This window comes from Notechis scutatus, chromosome 8, assembly GCF_049901735.1.
Source record: "Notechis scutatus isolate UNSWTSFEM ecotype Mainland chromosome 8, rNotScu1.2, whole genome shotgun sequence".
NCBI lineage: Eukaryota > Metazoa > Chordata > Lepidosauria > Squamata > Elapidae > Notechis > Notechis scutatus.
This window is the reverse complement of record NC_142016.1, coordinates 13823858-13842576: the sequence shown is the minus strand read 5'-3', so window position 1 is coordinate 13842576 and position 18719 is coordinate 13823858. Positions and strand designations below refer to the sequence as shown.

The 18719-nt window shown below is 44.2% G+C and overlaps 1 long non-coding RNA gene across 3 annotated transcripts in view; it reads left to right on the top strand.

The window, feature by feature from the left end:
- Positions 1-431: 431 nt before the first annotated feature.
- LOC148129894 (uncharacterized) overlaps positions 432-18719 on the top strand; it is a 55019-nt gene continuing 36731 nt past the window's right edge. Inside the window, exons 1-3 of one of the 3 annotated variants that reach the window (XR_015750471.1) lie at positions 432-734; positions 766-828; positions 16770-17956. This is a non-coding gene — a long non-coding RNA (uncharacterized LOC148129894). Of the gene's footprint in view, positions 735-765; positions 829-12912; positions 14558-16769; positions 17957-18719 lie in introns of those variants that run through there. The other 2 variants (XR_015750470.1, XR_015750472.1) reach the window with 2 other exon arrangements.

The window sequence follows — 18719 nt, the reverse complement described above, 5'->3', positions numbered from 1 at the left end:
CGAACTACTCAAAATTTCCGCTACCGGTTCTCTAGAACTGGTCAGAACCTGCGGAATACCACCTCTGCTCCTGCCCACCTCTCCCTTTTGGGTGGGTGGTTAAAGGTTTGTCCACTTTAAACTTTACTTATCCTTGATTGACCAGCGCTGATGAAGAAGCTGGCCAGTCTGACAACAAATTTGAAGAATGTAGGAGCTGGGAGATCTCCACGGCTAGCTTAGTAAGGAATTTGTTAATGAAGCAATTATCAGTGTCTGTACTTTTTGTTTCTGGTCTCCCTGTGACCTCATTCTTTGCAGTTTTGCCCTTCTGTCTATAACAACTTGGTCTGTGGTTCCAAGTAGCTTATCTGTGACCTATAAGCTCCTTTTGTTTTTGAAACCATGATATTTTGCACTTATGACAAGGGGCAAGGACAAAGGGGGAAACTTCCTACCAGTCAACAGATCAAAGGTTCAGAAATACACTGAATATTTCACCTTGAATTCACTTTGTTGTCTTCCTGGTTTGTTTTATCCCTTCCCCAGTTTAAGAGCGAGAGCATCTTTCTCAAACTGGAAAAAGGTGTCTCTTTCTTAAGCCTTTGAGATTTATCCACCAGATCCCCTCAACAATCCAGCCACTTAACCAGCCACCTATGTGACAAAGGAATAATCAACCAGCAACTGAAACTACAGTTTCTGCCTGAGGTTTGTTCACCTGTGATGGGTTATTATTCTGGAATGGAAACTATGTCATGGAAGAGGGGGTGAAGGTGGGGGGAGATCTATGCTTCTCCTCCTTTAGTTCAGTTCAGGATTCAGACGGCACATGGATCAACCAAGTCGGTAAGCATCTATGCACAAAGCTATGCACAATTGCACAATTTATTCAGGAATTACTTTTTTAAAAAAAAAATTATTATACATTTTTTCCTTAAATATACAGTACACAGGTGCTAAATGAACAGTGCATTGTCTGAGTCATTTTAGGTTTACAAAATAATAATAATTTTGATAATAATGATAATAGTAAAAATAATAATAGTAATAATGCTGATAATGTTTGCTTATTTATAATAATAATTTTCCATCCTTTACTTATTATACATAATGGTGATTTTTTTTTCATCTTCTAATTTCTACCTCTTTTATCTAACCACGGATAAGACATATCCAAATATTCTGTTTCTTCCTTGTCTTTTGTTTTTTATGTAAATCTATCCATCTATATCCGGTCTAATATTTTCTAAATTATGTTTTCATCTGTAGGGGTATCCTCATTTTTCCAATATTGTGCAAATACAATTCTTGCTGCTGACAAAACATGAAGTATTAAATATGTATTCCCTTTATTATAGCTTTCTGGTGTTATGCTGTTGGAAGTTAAAACCCACCCCACTCCTAGAAAAATGAAATATTTTAGGATATACTAAAAAGGCAGAATATTTTCCCTAAAAGAGAAGTAGAAACTCTAGAGCAGGGGTGTCCAACCTTTCACCTTCCCTGGGCCACATTAGAAGATGAAAATTTGGTTTGGGCACATAATTAAATTAAATAATAAATTAAATAATTAAATTAAATTAAATTAAATTAAATTAAATTAAATTAAATTAAATTAAATTAAATTAAATTAAATTATTAAATTAAATTAAATTAAATTAAATTAAATTAAATTAAATTAAATTAAATTAAATTAAATTAAATTAAATTATTTATTATTAATTATTTATTAAAAATTATTTATTTTTTATTTTATAATTTTCCGGCCAAATTTTGCGGGGTGGTTGGGGAAGCTCGCCTGCCTCACGCCTACCTCTCCTCCTGCAAATTATTTATTTTTATTAATTTTCCGGCCAAATTTTGGGGTGGCGGGAGGGGGAAAGAAAGCTCGCCCGCCTCACGCCTACCTCTCCTCCTGCAAATGCAGCGGCGGTGGCAGCTGTGGCGGGGGCAGAAGCAGCAGCGGCGGTGGCGGCAGCTGGGGCAGAAGCAGCAGCGGCGGCAGCGGCAACGGGGCAGAAGCAGCGGCGGCAGCGGCGGCGGGGGCAGAAGCAGCAGCGGTGGTGGCGGCAACAGCAGGAGGTGGCGGGCGGGACTTTTGGGCTGCGGCTGCCCGCCTTTTCTGTTGCTCGCCTCGCCCGCTCGCGCCTGCCTCTCCTCCTCCTCCTTGCTGGATCTTTCATGAAGGTTGGGGTGGGCGTTGGGCCGCATTACGAGGCGACCTGGGCCGCATGCGGCCCGTGGGCCGCGGGTTGGACAAGCCTGCTCTAGAGAGACAGAAACTCAGCTCCCCCCACCTTTGTTAATGGGCCATTAAGGCCTGGGCCAGTTTATTCTACATAACAAAGATCTACCTCCTTCAGGCAGAGCCATTTAATTGCCCTTCATTGCACCACCCACCAAGTTTCAACCAAACTTAGCACACAGACAACCTACAGAGCTAGCTATGACCTCTGACAGCAACCAATCAGGATATTCTTCCTGTGCCCCACGAAGTTGAAAGCCCAGAGAGGGCAAAACTCAGGGACTCTCAGCATTTTCTTCCCTTTTCTGCCCAGGAACCCATCCTGTTCAGTGGTGGGATTTGAAACTTTTTACTACTGGTTCTGTGGGCATTGCTTGGTGGGCGTGGCAGGGGAAGGATACTGCAAAATCCCCCTTCCCTCCCTATCCCACTAACCTGCTTTCCAGCTCCGTTCTCCTGTGCAGGGCAACCAAAGAAGACCCAACCAATCAGCTGGGACTCAATGGGAGGCAGAGAAGAGATGGGGTTGGTGGGGCCAGTCAGAGGTGGGATTTGCCGGTTCTCCGAACTTCTCAAAATTTCCGCTACCGGTTCTCCAGAACTGGTCAGAACCAGCTGAATAACCACCACTGATCCTGTTCATCAATAAACCATCTTTCCAAACGGCTTCCATGTTTCCAGTGTCTTTTTCCCCACTTGGAACTGAACTCAGAAAGATACTTCTTCCAACATGAGAAAGTGTGCGGAGAAAGAGGCTATGTAGGGCGGCGGATTAAGTCTGAACCGAAAGAATGGAAGGATAAACAACTTACAAGTAGTCCTTGACTTATGACCACCATTGAGCCCCAGACTTAGGTTGTCAAGTGAGACATTTGTTAAGTGAGCTTTCACCCCCATTTTATGACAGCTGTTAAGTGAATCACTGCAGTTATTAAGTTCGTAACATAGTTGTTAGGTGCATCTGGCTTCCCCGTTGACTTTTCTTATCGGGACCCCGAGACATGACAGCCGTCATAAATATGAACCAGTTGCCAATCATCTGAATTTTGATCATGTAACCGTGGGGATGCTGCAGCAGTCATAAGTGCGTAAAAAAAAAGTCATAAGTCATTTTTTTCAGTGCTGTTGCAACTTCAAATGGTCACTAAACAAATTGTTGTGAGTTGGAGGAGTATTAACACCAAAGTAGCTATCAGAAGGACTGAAATCACAGTTATTTACAGGTAGTCCTGGACTTCAAATAGTCCATTTAGTGACTGTCCTAAGTTACGATGGACACTGAAAAAAGAAAGGTCGTAAAATCGGACAGAACTCAACAACGGTCTTGCAGAGCAGTGGAAATCTTGCATTCAAAAGTCAGGGATGGGCTGCTGGGGATTTGCAGGAGTTCGGGAGAGCCCCTAGCTAAGATTCTGTGCAGTTTGGAGAATATCCTCAAATCCTACTCCTGGCTGGCCCCGCCCACCCCTCCCCTCCCCAGAGTCCCCACACGGCCCCGTTTGGGATGCAGGTAAGTGCAGGGTGCACATGGACGCTCAGGGAAGGTGGAAAACGGGCCTCCCGGAAGTTTGGGAAGGCTGGAAATGGGCCTGTTTCCGGCTTCCAGAGAGCCTCCGGAGCCTGGGGAGAGCAAAAACGCCCCCCCCTCCCGCCGTGGTGCAGGAGGCCAACTAGGCCACGACCACCCAGCGACCTGTTGCTAAAAAATTTTGAAGCCCACCCCTGCATCCAAGGTCCCTTTCAACTCCATTCTGACTAAATATGGGTTTGGTATGTATGGGGAATGAATGGCTGAGCTTATCTGACCACTGTGTTCTCCTCTTTCCTTCCAAGGCTGTTCAAAGTTACAAACAGGATTGCCTTCATTTTTTTTCCCCTTAACATCCTGTTAGACAGGCTGGATTGCTGGTCCGAGGCTCATGAAGTGTCACCGTCTCGGTGTGGATTTGAACCTTGACCTGAGCCGACTGAATACAATTCCGTGAATATTAGAGGGTAGTCCTCAACTAAAGAGCCATACAGCCGCCCAAAATCACAATGGCCACTAATGAATGGCCAGTCCTTGCGCTTAGGGCTGTGGCAACACACCCATGGTCCTACGAGTAAACTGTGGGTGCTTGGCAACTGGAATGTATTGGTGACCGCTGCGACATCCAGGGGTCATAAGATTGTTATTTACAACCTTCTGTTGGAAATTTAAAACCCACCCCTCTTCCTAGAAAAATGAAAATATCCTAGGAAATATTATAAAGGCAGAATATTTCCCCTAAAAAGAGTAAAGGAGAAGTTCAGAGAGACAGAAGTTCAGCCCACCCCCACACTTTAGCTAATGGGCCATTCAGGCCTGGGCCAGAGTATTCTCCATAACAAAGGCCTCTACCCACCTCACCACCTGGCCTGGGAAGATTGTATCAGCCAACACTCAGGTGAAGCCATGTGGTCCAGACAAAGCCTACAAAGTTAGCTAAGACCCCGCCCCTAGGAGTCTGACAGCCAATGGGATACATTTCTTACACAGGAACAGGAAGCACTAAGGTGGGGCCCAGCAGAGGGTATAAAACTAAGGGTTTCTCAGCATCTTGCACCTTTTCCTTCTTTCTTCGCCCAAGGCATGTGGTCCTGTCCACCATTAAACCATCTTTCCAAGCAGTCACCATGTTTCCAGTGTCTTTTCCCCCACTTGGAACTGAACCCAGAAGGATAATTCTTCCAACACTTCCCAGCTGGCTTCTTATAAAGAAAATCCATGGGGGAAAGGAGGGTCAATGCAAATTCACTTAATGCTATGATTCACTTAACAACTGTGTCAAAAATGGTCGTAAATTTGGGCACAGGTCACTTAACAACCCACTTGCTCAGCAATAGAAATTCTTGTCCCAACTGTGGTTGTAACTCAAGGACTGCCTGTATGTTCTCCTAATTCTCCAAAGAGTTAAACGTGTTCAGGCAGAGCCTTTGAATTCCCACCTAAGATCATAAACAGCACCTGGTGGCACCTGGACCCGATCAGGATCACCTTGAGTTCTTTGAAAGAAAAGCAGAGCAAATATATGTGTAAATAGACCAGGGAAGAGCAACTTAACAGAAATATAGAGTTGGAAGGGACCTTGGAGGTCTTCTAGTCCAACCCCCTGCCCAGGAAGGAAACCCTATACTATTTCAGACAAATGGTTGTGCGGTTTCTTAAAAACTTCCAGTGTTGGAGCATCTACAACTTCTGGAGGCCAGTTGTTCCACTGATTAATTGTTCTCACTGTCAAGACGTTTCTCCTTAATTCCAGGTTGCTTCTCTCCTTGATTGGTCTCCACCCATTGCTTCTTGTCTTGCTCTCGGATGCTTTGGAGAATAACTTGACTCCTTCTTCTTTATAGCAGCCCCTCAAATACCGGAATACTGCTCTCATGCCACCTCTAATCCCTAAATTTGCAACTTCTGAAGGCAAATTGTTCCACTGATTAATTGTTCTAAATGTCAGGAAATTTCTCCTTCTAGTTCTAGGCTGCTTCTCTCCTTGATTAGTTTCCACCCATTGCTTGTTGTCCTGCCATCAGGTGCTTTAATAGAATAGAATAGAATTCTTTTATTGGCCAAGTGTGATTGGATACACAAGGAATTTGTCTTGGTGCAAATGCTCTCAGTGTACATAAAAGAAAAGATACATTCGTCAAGAGTCTAGAATCATCAGGTACAACACTTAATGATAGTCATGGGGTACAATAAACAATCAAATCATACTAGAAAACAGTCAATATAGATCGTAAGGAGACAAGCGACAAAGTTACAGTCATACAGTCACAGGGGATGAGAGATAAGAAGTGATGAGAAGATTAATAGTAATAGTAGTGCAGACTTTGTAAATAGTTGGACAGTGTTGAGGGAATTAGTTGTTTAGCAGAGTGATGGTGTTCAGGGAAAAACTGTCCTTGTGTCTAGTTGTTCTGGTGTGCAGTGCTCTATAGCTTTAATGCTTTAAAAACTTAATGCTTCCAGATATTTTGGACCTCAATTTCCATCATCCCTAGCCAGCATAGACATTGGCAAGCTGCAGATAGTCCTCAATTTACAACAGTTCATTTAGTGACAGTTCAAAGTTACAACGGCACTGAAAAAAGTGACTTATGGCTCTTTTTCACACTTACAACTGTTGCAGCATTTCCCCCATGGTCACATGATCCACAATTCAGACACATGGCACAATTGACTCATATTTGGGGTGTTCACAGGGTCCTAGGATCACATGATCCCCTTTTGCAAATTTCTGAGTCAACAGAAGCCAGATTCATTTAACAACCATGTTACTAACTTAATGACTGCAATGATTCGCTTAACAGCTGTGGCAAGAAAGGTCTTAAAATGGGGCAAAACTCAACAAATGTCTCACTTAACAACAGAAATTTCAGGCTCAACTGTGGTCATAAGTCAAGGACTACCTTTATTTGTAGGCCAGAGAGCATCAGAAAATGTATAATCCAGCAGGAGGTTCTGCTGTACAAGTTATGTTAAAATGTGAGCTTTGTCAGTAGGGCCTTACAGCAGGAAAAGTTTCTGGTGGCTTCTGCCCTTAGGTTAGTTAAAATAAAAAATAAAAAAAGAAAATAAAGTATTTTTAGCTTAATTTCCAAACTTCCTTTAAGTTTTGAAGCCTTCACTCTTGATCTCACCCTGGACATTTTTAGCACCTTCAGAGCAAGCTACCACAGCAGGAAGCCAATGCAGAGATGAGAGTGGAAAAAAAATGGTTTGCTTTTTTTTTATTTTATTTTTTGAGATGGCTTGTGCTTTATATCTAAAAATAAAAACAGGTTATTAGAATCCGATAGAGATTCAGATAAAGGTGTCAAATTCTACCCACCACCGGAGTTTCAATATATGCAAAAAAAGAGATCAGCATTCAAGCGACAGTTGCTCTTCAATGTAATCAAAATGATTGCAATTTGGAAAAAGAAAAAGATATCCCCCTATCCTGTATCTCTTGACTGATTGCCATGATTTATTCCCAAACTTCTTTGGGTGTTTCATTTTTCAGTGCCGCATACAGAGGCAAATCTCTGGAAGGATTGGGTCATCAGATCCAGAAGCCACATTAAATTTTGAAAGAGGAGTTCTTGGGAGACAACATTATCTAGGCGTCCCACTTTGATATTCTCCAGATGTCTCCACAAGTCCCACTTGTGACTGTATGACTGTAACCTTGTCGCTTGTATCCTAATGATTTATATCGACTGTTTCCTAGTATGATTTGATTGCTTATTGTACCCTATGACTATCATTCAGTGTTGTACCTGATGATTCTTGACGAATGTCTCTTTTCTTTTATGTACACTGAGAGCATTTGCACCAAGACAAATTCCTTGTGTGTCCAATCACACTTGGCCAATAAAGAATTCTACTTAAGACTACAACTCCCATGGTTAAAACAATGTTGGGGTTCCAGACAGTCTCCACACACATGGAACATAGCAGATTGAGAAAACCTGGGGTCATTTTTTCCCCCAAAGTAAATAAATATGATCATGGGCATTTAGACAGAACACCAGAACTATTTAAAAGTTGCCTGATCTTTTCAGCTTACTGAAAAGCAATCCAGGGCTCTGGAGCCACATGTGGCTCTTTCATCCCTCTTCTGCGGCTCCCTGTCGCCAGACAGTAAAAGGAAAAAGGACACCGTGCTAGGAGGAGACTCTATGGTGGGGGAACCAGATTTCCAGAATTGAATGGGTGGCTTCTGGTTAGGACATTTGTGGCTCTTTGAGTGTTTAACCCCTGCTGACCCCTGCTATAGATAACAGATAATCAGAGTTGGAAGGGACCTTGTAGGTCATCTAGTCTAACCCCCTGCCCAAGCAGGAGATCCTACCCCATTTCTGACAGATGGGAGTCCAATCTCTTCTTGAAAGTCTCAAGTGATGAAGCTCCCACAACTTCCAAAGGCAACAGCTATGGTTGATGGTTCTCACTGTCAGAAAGTTTCTCCTTATTTCCAGGTTGAATCTCTCCTTGTTCAGTTTCCATCCATTATTCCTTGTCTGGCCTTCAGGTGCTTTAGAAAATAGTTTGACTCCTTCCTCTCTGTGGCAGCCCCTCAACCGTAGCAACTTTAAGACTGGTGGATTTCAACTACCAGAATTCCTCAGGCTGGCTGAAGAATTCTGGGAGTTGAAGTCCACCAGTCTCAAAGTTGCCACAGTTGGAGACCCCTGCTCTAGAATGTCTGGAAGCTGGGAACGGGCCCATTTATGGCCTTCTCAAACTTCCAGGAGGCCCACTTTTCACCCTCCCCAAGTTTTTGCACACGCCCTGCACTTACCTGCATCCAAAATGGGCCATGTGGGGACTCCTGGGAGGGGAGGGGCAGGTGGGCAGGGTCAGCCAGGAGTGGGATGTTGGGGTTCTCCGAATTGCACAGAAACTTAGCTAGGGGGTTCTCCCGAACCCCTGCGAAACCCCAGCAGCCCACCCCTGGTTGGAAGGGATCTTGGAAGTCTTCTAGTCCAGGGGTCTCCAGCCTTGGCAACTTTAAGACTTGTGGACTTCAATTCCCAGAATTCCTCAGCCAGCTTTGCCAAGGTTGGAGACCCCTGTTCTAGTCCAATCTCTTGTTCAAGCAGAACAGACCCTATTGGAACAAAAGAAGAGATTGGCTGTCCAATCTTTTCTTTTAAAAACCCCAATTATTGTCTCTTCCTGAGACAAACCGTTCCACTGATTAATTGTTCTCACTGTCAGGAAATTTCTTCCTAGTTCAAGGTTGGATCTCTCTTTGATAAGTTTACCTCAGTTACTTCTTGTCCTGCCCTCAAGTGCTCTGGAGAATAGACCGACCCCCCTCTTTTTTTGTGGCAGCCCCTCAAATATTGGAAGACTGTTAACATGTCACCCGTAGTCCTTCTCTTCACTAGACTAGACACATAACCAGCAACTGCAACCTTTGGTAGCTGGTGACCACTAACCACAAGGATGACAGTAAGATCTAGAAACGGTGTTTACTGCATGAACACTAAATGGCACATTCAAAGTGCTGATAAACTTGTAATACATTTTTTTGCGCAGACTGTATGTTTTCTGTCCCAGTTCTGTGGCCAGACTATTTCCAGAATCCTTCCCCATGCAAAAAAAAAAAATGTGGATAGAAAGGAGCATTTTTAAGCATTTTTTCCAGTTGGAAAAGGCTGGAACATACCCAGAAATTATCTTGTAATCTCTATGAAGATGACAGAAGACTCTACTTTGCCTGCAGTGGTGCAGAAATGCATGAGGAGGCTGTAGGCAAAGAAACTCCTAAAAGTGAAATCAGTGAAGAGATACCCCCACACACACTTTTTTCCCCCAGAACTCTTAACTGTGGGAGGTAATGAAAGTGACAGGCCGGTTCTTTCATTCCTTTTGAAGATTTAGATCCAGGTTTTTGATGGAATAATTCCCAAACGGCCTACAGAAATAAGTTCAGCCTGTGTTTCTCAATCTTGGCAACTTGAAGAAGAAGATGATGGTGATGATGTTGATCCATCGTGTTCGAAGAGGACCTTGACATCTAATGGGTTGTGGGCTGTCCACAGTGTGTTCCCAGGTGCCTGGTAAGGCCTATATGCAGAGGTGGCATTCAGCAGGTTCTGAGCAGTTCTGGAGAACCGGTAGCGGAAATTTTGAGTAGTTTGGAGAACTGGCAAATCCCACCTCTGACCGGCCCTGCCCCCATCTATTCTCCGCCTCCCATTGAGTCCCAGCTGATCGGCTGGGTCTTCTTTGGTTGCCCTGCACAGGAGAACAGAGCTGCAAGGCAGGTTAGTGGGTTGTGGAGGGAATGGGATTTCTCAGTGACCTTCCCCCAGGAGTGGGGAGGGAATGGGGATTTTGCAGTCTCTTTCTCCTGCCATGCCCACCAAGCCAAACCCACCAAGCCACACCCACCAGTAGTAAAACCCAGTGCAGGCTATACGGGCATGGAATGTTCTGCTGCATGTTGGGCAGAGCAGTGGTGGCATTCAAAAATGTTTACTACCAGTTCTGAGGGTGTGGCTTGGTGGGTGTGGCAGGGGAAGGTTACTGCAAAATCTCCATTCCCTCCCCATCCTACTAACCTGCTTTCCAGCTCTGTTCTCCTGTTCAGGGCAACAAAAGAAGACCCAGCCAATCAGCTGGGACTCGGGAGGCGGAGAATAGATGGGGGCGGGGCCAGTCAGAGGTGGTATTTGCTGATTCTCCAAACTACTCAAAATTTCTGCTACCGGTTCTCAAGAACCGGTCAGAACCTGCTGAATGCCACCTCTGGGGCAGACTTGTGCAGGCACCACTGTTGCAGTATTTGCAGCTCTGACTTTGTAGAGTGTTCCCTTCTCTTATTCTGTAGTTGTCCTTCTGTCTTCAAATGTCTGGCAGCCTCAGTGGATCAACGTGCGCCATGTCGATCGATCTTGTGCCAGGGTTTCCCAGGAGGTTGGTGTCAATGTCTAGGGACTTGAAGAGACTTGAAGATGTGTGGGCTTCAACTCCCAGGGATCCCTTGGATGTTGTCCACGCATCTTCCAGTTGCCAAGGTTGAGAAATGCCAGTGTAGAACATGAAAGTGTTTCGGCAGCAGCGTTTTCTTTTCCCACAGCTGCCAAACTCTTGGGGCCAGAATGGGCCTTTTCTGACCCCAAACCTTTTCTGACCCCAAAGTTCAAAACATTCTCAAAGCTCCATCTCATCCCAGGCACCCTTTTTTTGAACTGTTACCATCTGGCAGACGGTACAGGATAATAACAAGCACAAATAGGCTGAAAAACAGCTTCTATCCCAGGGCAGTAGCTCTGTTGAATTCAACTGTTGGTGTGGTGTTGGTGCGGTGTCGGGCATTTTCGGTTCAATGTGTGGAGTGTGAAGGATGTGTGTTTGTGTTTATTTTCATGGTCGTGGTGTGCACTGAAGATGATTTCATTGTATCAGATGCAATGACAATAAAGTAAAGTAAAGTAAACCTGGAAAAATGTGAGAAGGCTTGCAGAATGTATCAACCAGAAGGCCAGACAATGAAACTTCAAATAGCTGTTAAAGACCTAAACCTGCCTAAATCTGGTGGGTGTCCCGCATGAGTAGTCTACATTTCTCTTTGAAGAAATCAGGGGTCCCCAACCACCGGGCCCCGGACCGGTACCAGTCCGTGGATCATTTCGTACCGGGCCGCCTATTTTGCTTGGGCGCCGCCATCTTGTTTCGACGGCACTTGAGAAAGTGCTTCTGAGTGAGCTTGTCGTCGGTTGGAAAGCAGCGTTTGGGTGCTGAAGGAATCCTCGCGCCTTAGTTTCATCGAAGGGGGGGGCAGCTTCAAACGAAGAGCTGTCCCAATGGCGGTGGAGTCTCGCGTTACTCAGGAGGAAATTAAGAAAGAGCCCGAAAAGCCCATCGACCGCGAGAAGGTACAAAGAAGGAGTTGAAGGTGGTGGGGAGAAGCGGGGGACGGCTGGCTGGCTGGTCGCTCGGCTCGCCTTGCCTTGGTCGTGCGTGCTGATGCCGGTACCAGTCCATGGATCATTTGTACCGGTCCATGGTACAAAAAAGGTTGGGGATCACTGGAATAAATATTTCTCAACTTCTGAGTCATTTCTGGGCATGGGAACTCTATCTCCCAGAATTCCCCAGCCATTCTACATGTAGCTCCCAGAATTCCCCAGCCAGCAGGAGAATTCTAGGAGGTGATCTACACATCGGAATAGAACAGAATAACAGAGTTGGAAGGAACCTTAGATAGCTTCGAATTCAACCCCCTGTTCAAGCAGGAGAGTGTAGTCCAGGGGTCAGCAACCTTAAACACCCAAAGAGCCACAAAGGGTCCTAACTGGAAGCACCACCCCCATTCAATTCTGGAGCCGACCGGAAGTCCGGTTCCCTCACCATAGAGTCTCCCCTTAGCGCAGCCTTCTTTGCTCCTCTACTTGTCCTAACTGAAAGCCCTATCAATTGTGGAGCCGACCAGAAGTCCCACCCGTTGCCATTGAGTCTCCTCCATGCTTCCTCCCCAACCGGAAGCTCCTCTCAAAATTATGGTGCCGACTGGCAACAGGGAGCCACAGCAGAGCGATGAAAGAGCCGCATGTGGCTCCAGAGCCATGGGTTGCTGACCCATGCTAGTCTATACCATTCCGGACAAATGGCTACCCAGTCTCTTCTTAAAAACCTCCAGTGAAGGAGCACCCACAATTTCTGGAGGTAAATTGTTTGACTGATGAATTGTTCTAACTGTCAGAAGGTTTTTCCTTAGTTCTAGGATGGTTGGATGGATCTCTCCTGGATAAGTTCCCCTCCCTTATTTCTTGTCCTGCCTTCAGGCCCTTCGATTCTTCTTAGCACTCCCTTAGATATTTGCCTGGGCCCCTTTCAAAGGCTCTGCCCAGTCTACCCCTTTCCTGCCCGTGGCCTGACTGCTGTGGTAAAGCTGCTAGTCCCCCCAGAGGATATGGGATGGGCGGAGGAGGTAGTTCAGTGATTTTTTCTGAGTCACCAATGGGCCAGCACCTGTGTGTGACCTCAGGCAAGGGCTGGAAATAGACTGAGGCAAACAGGCAAAACACCTGCAAGGCCCTGGGTATTTTCTCACTCTGCTGACACCAAAACCATACATATGGGGACACACACACACACACACACACACACACACACACACAATGAAGGGCAATCAGGCTAAATTTAAACTTTATCTTTTGAACAGCCTTTGCAACCCCCTGCAGATGGATGAGCCATCTAATATGCACATCATTCTCAACACAAGAATTGCAAAACAAGAAGAAGAAGATTGAACAAGAGAGAAAGCCCTAGGCAGATGTCCATAGGGAAGAAGACCTCAGACAAGGACAGAGAGTGTAGAGTGGTATTTTTCAACCTTGGCAACTTGAAGATGTGTGGACTTCAACTCCCAGAATTCCTCCTAACTAATTAATTCTCTCCTTGACCTCCTTCTCCGAGCCAGGCTTGCAAAGGAGCTTCCAAGAGCTTGTTGGAAGAAATATCCTTCTGGGTTCAGTTCCAAGAGGCGAAAAAGACACTGGAATCATGGAAGTTGCTTGGAAAGAAGGTTTATTGATGAACAGGATCACATGCCTTCGAGCTTCTGGGAGGAAAAAAAGGGAAGAGATGCTGAGAGTCCCTGGGTTTTATGCCCTCTGTTAGGCTTTGAATTTGAGCTTGTTTTCTGATTGGTTGTCAGACTCCCATGGGGCCATGGAGGGGTAACTCTGTAGGCTGTCCTGAGTCCCAGGCTTGGTTGAGCCTTGCTAGGTGATGATGTCATGAAAGAGCTTTGGCTAATTCCTATTATGGGCCTGCCTGAAGGAGATAGATCTTTGTTATGTAGAATAGACTGGCCCAGGCTTTAATGACCCATTAACAAAGGAGGGGGGGCGAGTTTCTGCCTGAGTTTCTACTTCTCTTTTAAGGGAAATATTCTGCCTTTTTAGTATATCCTAAAATATTTCATTTTCCTAGGAGAGGGGTGGGTTTTAACTTCTAACAAGCTTAAGCCAGCATTTCAAGCAAGCCGTGAAGGTATAGAAGCTGCTCAGATGTCCGGCCTTGTTGGCTTTCGTTCATCTGTATTTCTTCCTCCTCCTGAGGAGGTCAAAGGCAGCCAGAGGTTTATCCTGTTTTCCCACAACGTTGGGAGCTAACGTTGCTCAAGAGACACGGTCTAGATTCACACCACGCTAAGCTAAACTGCAATTGGATAGTTTGTGGCTGAATGTGTGGCAATACTCAGGCCCTTATGCCAAGCATAATTAATGTTCTTTAAATCATTGGAGTGTAACACGCGCTGAAAATTCAACACGTGTTTTAGTAACGCATGTTGGGGTGCCTTGGGAATGCAGTCTGTGTTGTGGCTGAGCAGCAAATCTGCTTTGGAGGAAATACAGAATTACAGCTTCTGGAGGCAAGCCATTCCACTGGCCAATTGTTCTTATTGTTAGGAAATATCTCCTTAGTTGTAGGTTACTCTCTCCTTGTTGTTGTTAGTCCCGAAGTCGTGTCCGACCCATTGCGACCCCATGGACAATGTTCTTCCAGGCCTTCCTGTCCTCTACCATCTTCTGGAGTCCATTTAAGCTCACGCCGACTGCTTTAGTGACTCCATCCAGCCACCTCATACTCTATCATCCCCTTCTTTTGCCCTCAATCGTTCCCAGCATTAGGCTCTTCTCCAGGGAGTCCTTCCTTCTCATTAGCTGGCCAAAGTATTTGAGTTTCCTCTTCAGGATCTGGCCTTCTAAAGAGCAGTCAGGGTTGATCTCCTCTAGGACTGACCGGATGGATGGCCTTGCAGTCCAAGGGACTCGCAGGAGTCTTCTCCAGCACCAGAGTTCAAAGGCGCTCAGCCTTTCTTATGTTCTAACTTTCACAGCCATACATTGCAACTGGGAAAACCATAGCCTTGACTATACGCACTTTTGTTGGCAGGGTGATGTCTGTCTCCTTAGTTAGTTTCAATCCATTGCTTCTTGTCTTGCCTTCTGGTGCTTTGGAAGAAGAAGACCTGGGCCTGCCCACTGCTTGAAGGTCTACTTCAAGTTCCTTGAACCTGGTCAAATCCCTCCTCCCTGTATTTTCCATCCATATTCTCTCCATTGCCATCTTTCAGAGGTCAGATCTGACCCTGGAAATGCTATTTGCTGATCTACAATGAATATCTGCAAAACGGTTACTGTCATGAACCATATTCAGAAGCGGGTATGTTTAAGAGTTGTTTGGAACAGCCGGTCTCTTAAAAAAAATTTCTTCTAAAAGTAGGCATGCCACTTTTTCTCTTTTCCTGTGCAGATGGCACTCAATCTAAAGTGCTATTTAATCAGCTTTCTACTGTCAAGTCTGGGGCAAGGACTGGGCACAGCATATGAGGCAAAGCTAGGCAAGCTAATGGGATGTGGATTTTGAGATCGCTCTCTCTCTCTCGCTGTCTCTTACACATCCACCCACACATTCCTATATTGCACCTGCATAAGAAACAGGATTTTCCTCTTTAAAAATATCCATGGGACACCCTGAATGTTTATTTGGGCTATCTTCACAATCAGTAAGAGAAAAGTACTGGCTATTATTATTTTTAAAGTTTTTAAAAGTCCCATTTTTATTATTTTTTAAAATAAAACAAGGTGGCAAATGTGCCCAATACTCCTGTTTTTCACGCAACAACCCTATGAGGTGTTGTTGTTGTTGGCGGAGAGAGAGAGAGTGATTGGCCCAAAGTCACCCACCCAGCTGCCTGGGGAATTCTGAGAGTTGAAGTCCAGACATCTTAAAGTTGAGAATTACTGATGTAAAACATTTCGTCTAAGTGGCAAAGGCTCTGGCTAGCTCATGTGCCGCAGCACATATTTTTCATATCTTTTCCCATCAAATTGTTGATGGATTGCATCTTTTTTGTTTGACTCATACTTTTAAGGAATTAAAGCATTAAGTTAATAAATCAACTTTTCAGTTGACAGCAAAGAATTATCATATATTAATAGGGTTAGGAGGGACCTTAGAGGTCTTGTAATCCTACCCTTTGTCCAAGGCAGGAGTCTTCATGCCATCTCAGATAAATGGTTGCCCAATCTTTCTACAGACCCCTCACATCCTGGACATAAATTGTTTCAACTTCTACCCTTCAGCCTTGTTTCTAAGCATACCACCACATGGGCGAGTGACATTATAGAGCATTCCACACCAGAACAACTAGACACAAGGACAGTTTCCCCCCGAATGCCATCACTCTGCAAAACAACTAATTCCCACAAGACTGTCAAAACTATTTACTAAGACTGTATTACCATTCTTCTTCTCATCCTGCCTATTACCTATCTCTTCCTCCCACTTATGACTATAACCTTGTTGCTTGTATCTTTATGATTTATATGGTTTTATTTAGTTTCCTAGTATGATTTGATTGCTTATTTAGTATCCTATGACTATCACTAAGTGTTGTATCTTATGATTCTTGATGAGTGTATTTTTAATGTACACTGACAGCATATGCACCGAAGACAAATACCTTGTGTGTCCGATCACATTTGGCTAATAAAGAATTCTATTCTATTCTATTCTATTCTATTCTATTCTATTCTATTCTATTCTATTCTATTCTATTCTATTCTATATTCTATTCTATATTCTATTCTATTCCTTATTCTATTCTATTTCTTATCGTATCCTTCTTCATTCCATTCCATATTTTCTATTCTATTCTATTCTATTCTATTCTATTCTATTCTATTCTATTCTATTCTATTCTATTATTCTATTCTACTCTACTCTACTCTACTCTACTCTACTCTACTCTACTCTACTCTACTCTAGTCTAATCTAATCTAATCTAATCTACTATATTTCCATTCCATTCCTACTCCTATTCTATTCCTATTCTAATTCTGTTGTATTCTACTCTACTCTACTCTACTCTACTCTACTCTACTCTACTCTACTCTACTCTACTCTACTCTACTCTATATACTCTACTCTACTGTATTTCCATTCCATTCCTATTCCTATCCCTATTCCTATTCTAATCTGTTCCTATTCTTTTACATTCTATTCTAGAAAAACTCCAGCAATGGAACACCCACCACTCCGGGAGACAAGCTATTCTGCTCCTTAATAGCTCTCAGTGTCAAGAAATTCCTTCTTACAGGTACTCCTCGAGTTAGAAACAAGGTAGCTGTTAAATGAATCATGCCCAATTTTACCATCCTTTTGCCATGGTTGTTAAGTGAATCTGGCTTCCCCCATTATGTTTCCTTGTCGCAAGCAGGCCGCAAAGGTTACTAATGGCTATCACCTGACCCCAGGACATTGCAACTGTCATAAATACAAGCCAGTTGAAAAGCGCCAGAATTTTGATCACATGACCATGGGGGTGCTGCAACGGTTGTAAGTGTGTAAATCCATCATAAGTCACCTTTTTTCAGAGATATAACTGTGAACAGTCAGTAAAGAAATGATCGTAAGTCAAGGACTCCCTATAGATTCAAAAACAGCCCTTTGAATTTCTCCTGGAAACAAATTGGAAACTGGTAAAGTGAATCCAAGATAGATGTAAGATGATTGACGGCCTTTGGCCCATCGGAATACTTGTGGCAGACTTTGTTTCAAGACTATAAATCAGGGCTCTCCAAACTTTTATAAGACTTGTGGACTTCAACTCCCAGAATTCCTTAGCCAGCCAGTCATGGATGCCTGGGGAATATTGGGAATTTAAAGTTGCCATGTTTGGAGAGCCCTGCTGTACATTAAAGGCACTGTGACTTCCAAACATAGTTGCTCATCTAGTGAAACTTTCTGGAAACTTCCCTGGTGTCGGAGTCAGGGGTGAGCTTCAACAATTTTAGCAAAGAGTTGCAGAAATGAGTAGATTAACATTAACAATTAGAGAACAAAAAGGAAAAGAGTATTAGCAATTAGAGAACAAGAAGAAAAGATCTGGGATTTATTTTATGAATGGCTAGATAGAAGAGAAATAAATTGAAGTACTGTATATTGTAATAGTAATGATATATTATAATTGATTATTTCTGAATGTTATAATATGAATATAAGTTAGTAAGAGTTGAGATTTGCTCTTAAAGATAGCCTAGAATTGAAATTAAAATTTTAATGATAGTATAATAATGATACAATATGATATCGAATGTTGATTAGAATATAATATGAATGTAAACTTAAGAGGAAAGGACTGTAAGTATTGTGCACATGACATATGTACCAAATCAACACACTGTACAATTGAAAGAAGGTTTTATTTGTTGCCTTGTTTGTTATAATTAAAAAAAAAATCAATTTTTTTTTTAGCAAAGGGTTCTCTGCCCGGCTGCTGTGTGTGGGTGGCCATGGGGTCCACGGCCTAGTCAGCCTCTTGCACCATGGCAGGGTGGGTGTTTTGCCGTCCCTGGGCTCCGGAGGCTCTCTGGACAACGGAAATGGGCCCACTTCTGAGAGGCCCATTTTTTGCCCTCCCTAAGCCTCCGTGCGCACTGTGCACTGACCTGCATCCAAAACAGGCCACCTGGAGACTCCTGGGAGGGGCAGGGAGGGGCGGGCAGGGCCAGCCAGGAGTGGGATTTGGGGGTTCTCCAAACTGCACAGAATCTTAGCTAGGGGTTCCTGCGAACCTCCCGAAGTCCACCCCTGGTCAGGGTCCCCCCACGAAGACGGGATGTAAATATAGGTGCGCAAGCCATCTTGTTGTGGGAACATTCAGGTCAGCAAGATAGCCAAAACGAGCGAAGTCCTGGGAGGGGGTGCAACGGGGAAGGAGGATTATTATTATTTTTTTACTTGACGGGTTTCTGGGCTGGCTTAGCGGAGCCCTTTCGAGGAGTCCAGCTGACCTCCGAGCAGGTCGTGAGAAAGAAGGCGCAAGCCAGTGTCCCGGTGCAGGAAACAGACCTCACAGGAGGACTGGAACTGGGGGGTTTGCCGGTACCACATCCCTTCAAGATGAGTCCATGAGATAGCAGGCTACAGGAAACAGCTGTCAGGGTGTCCCAAAAA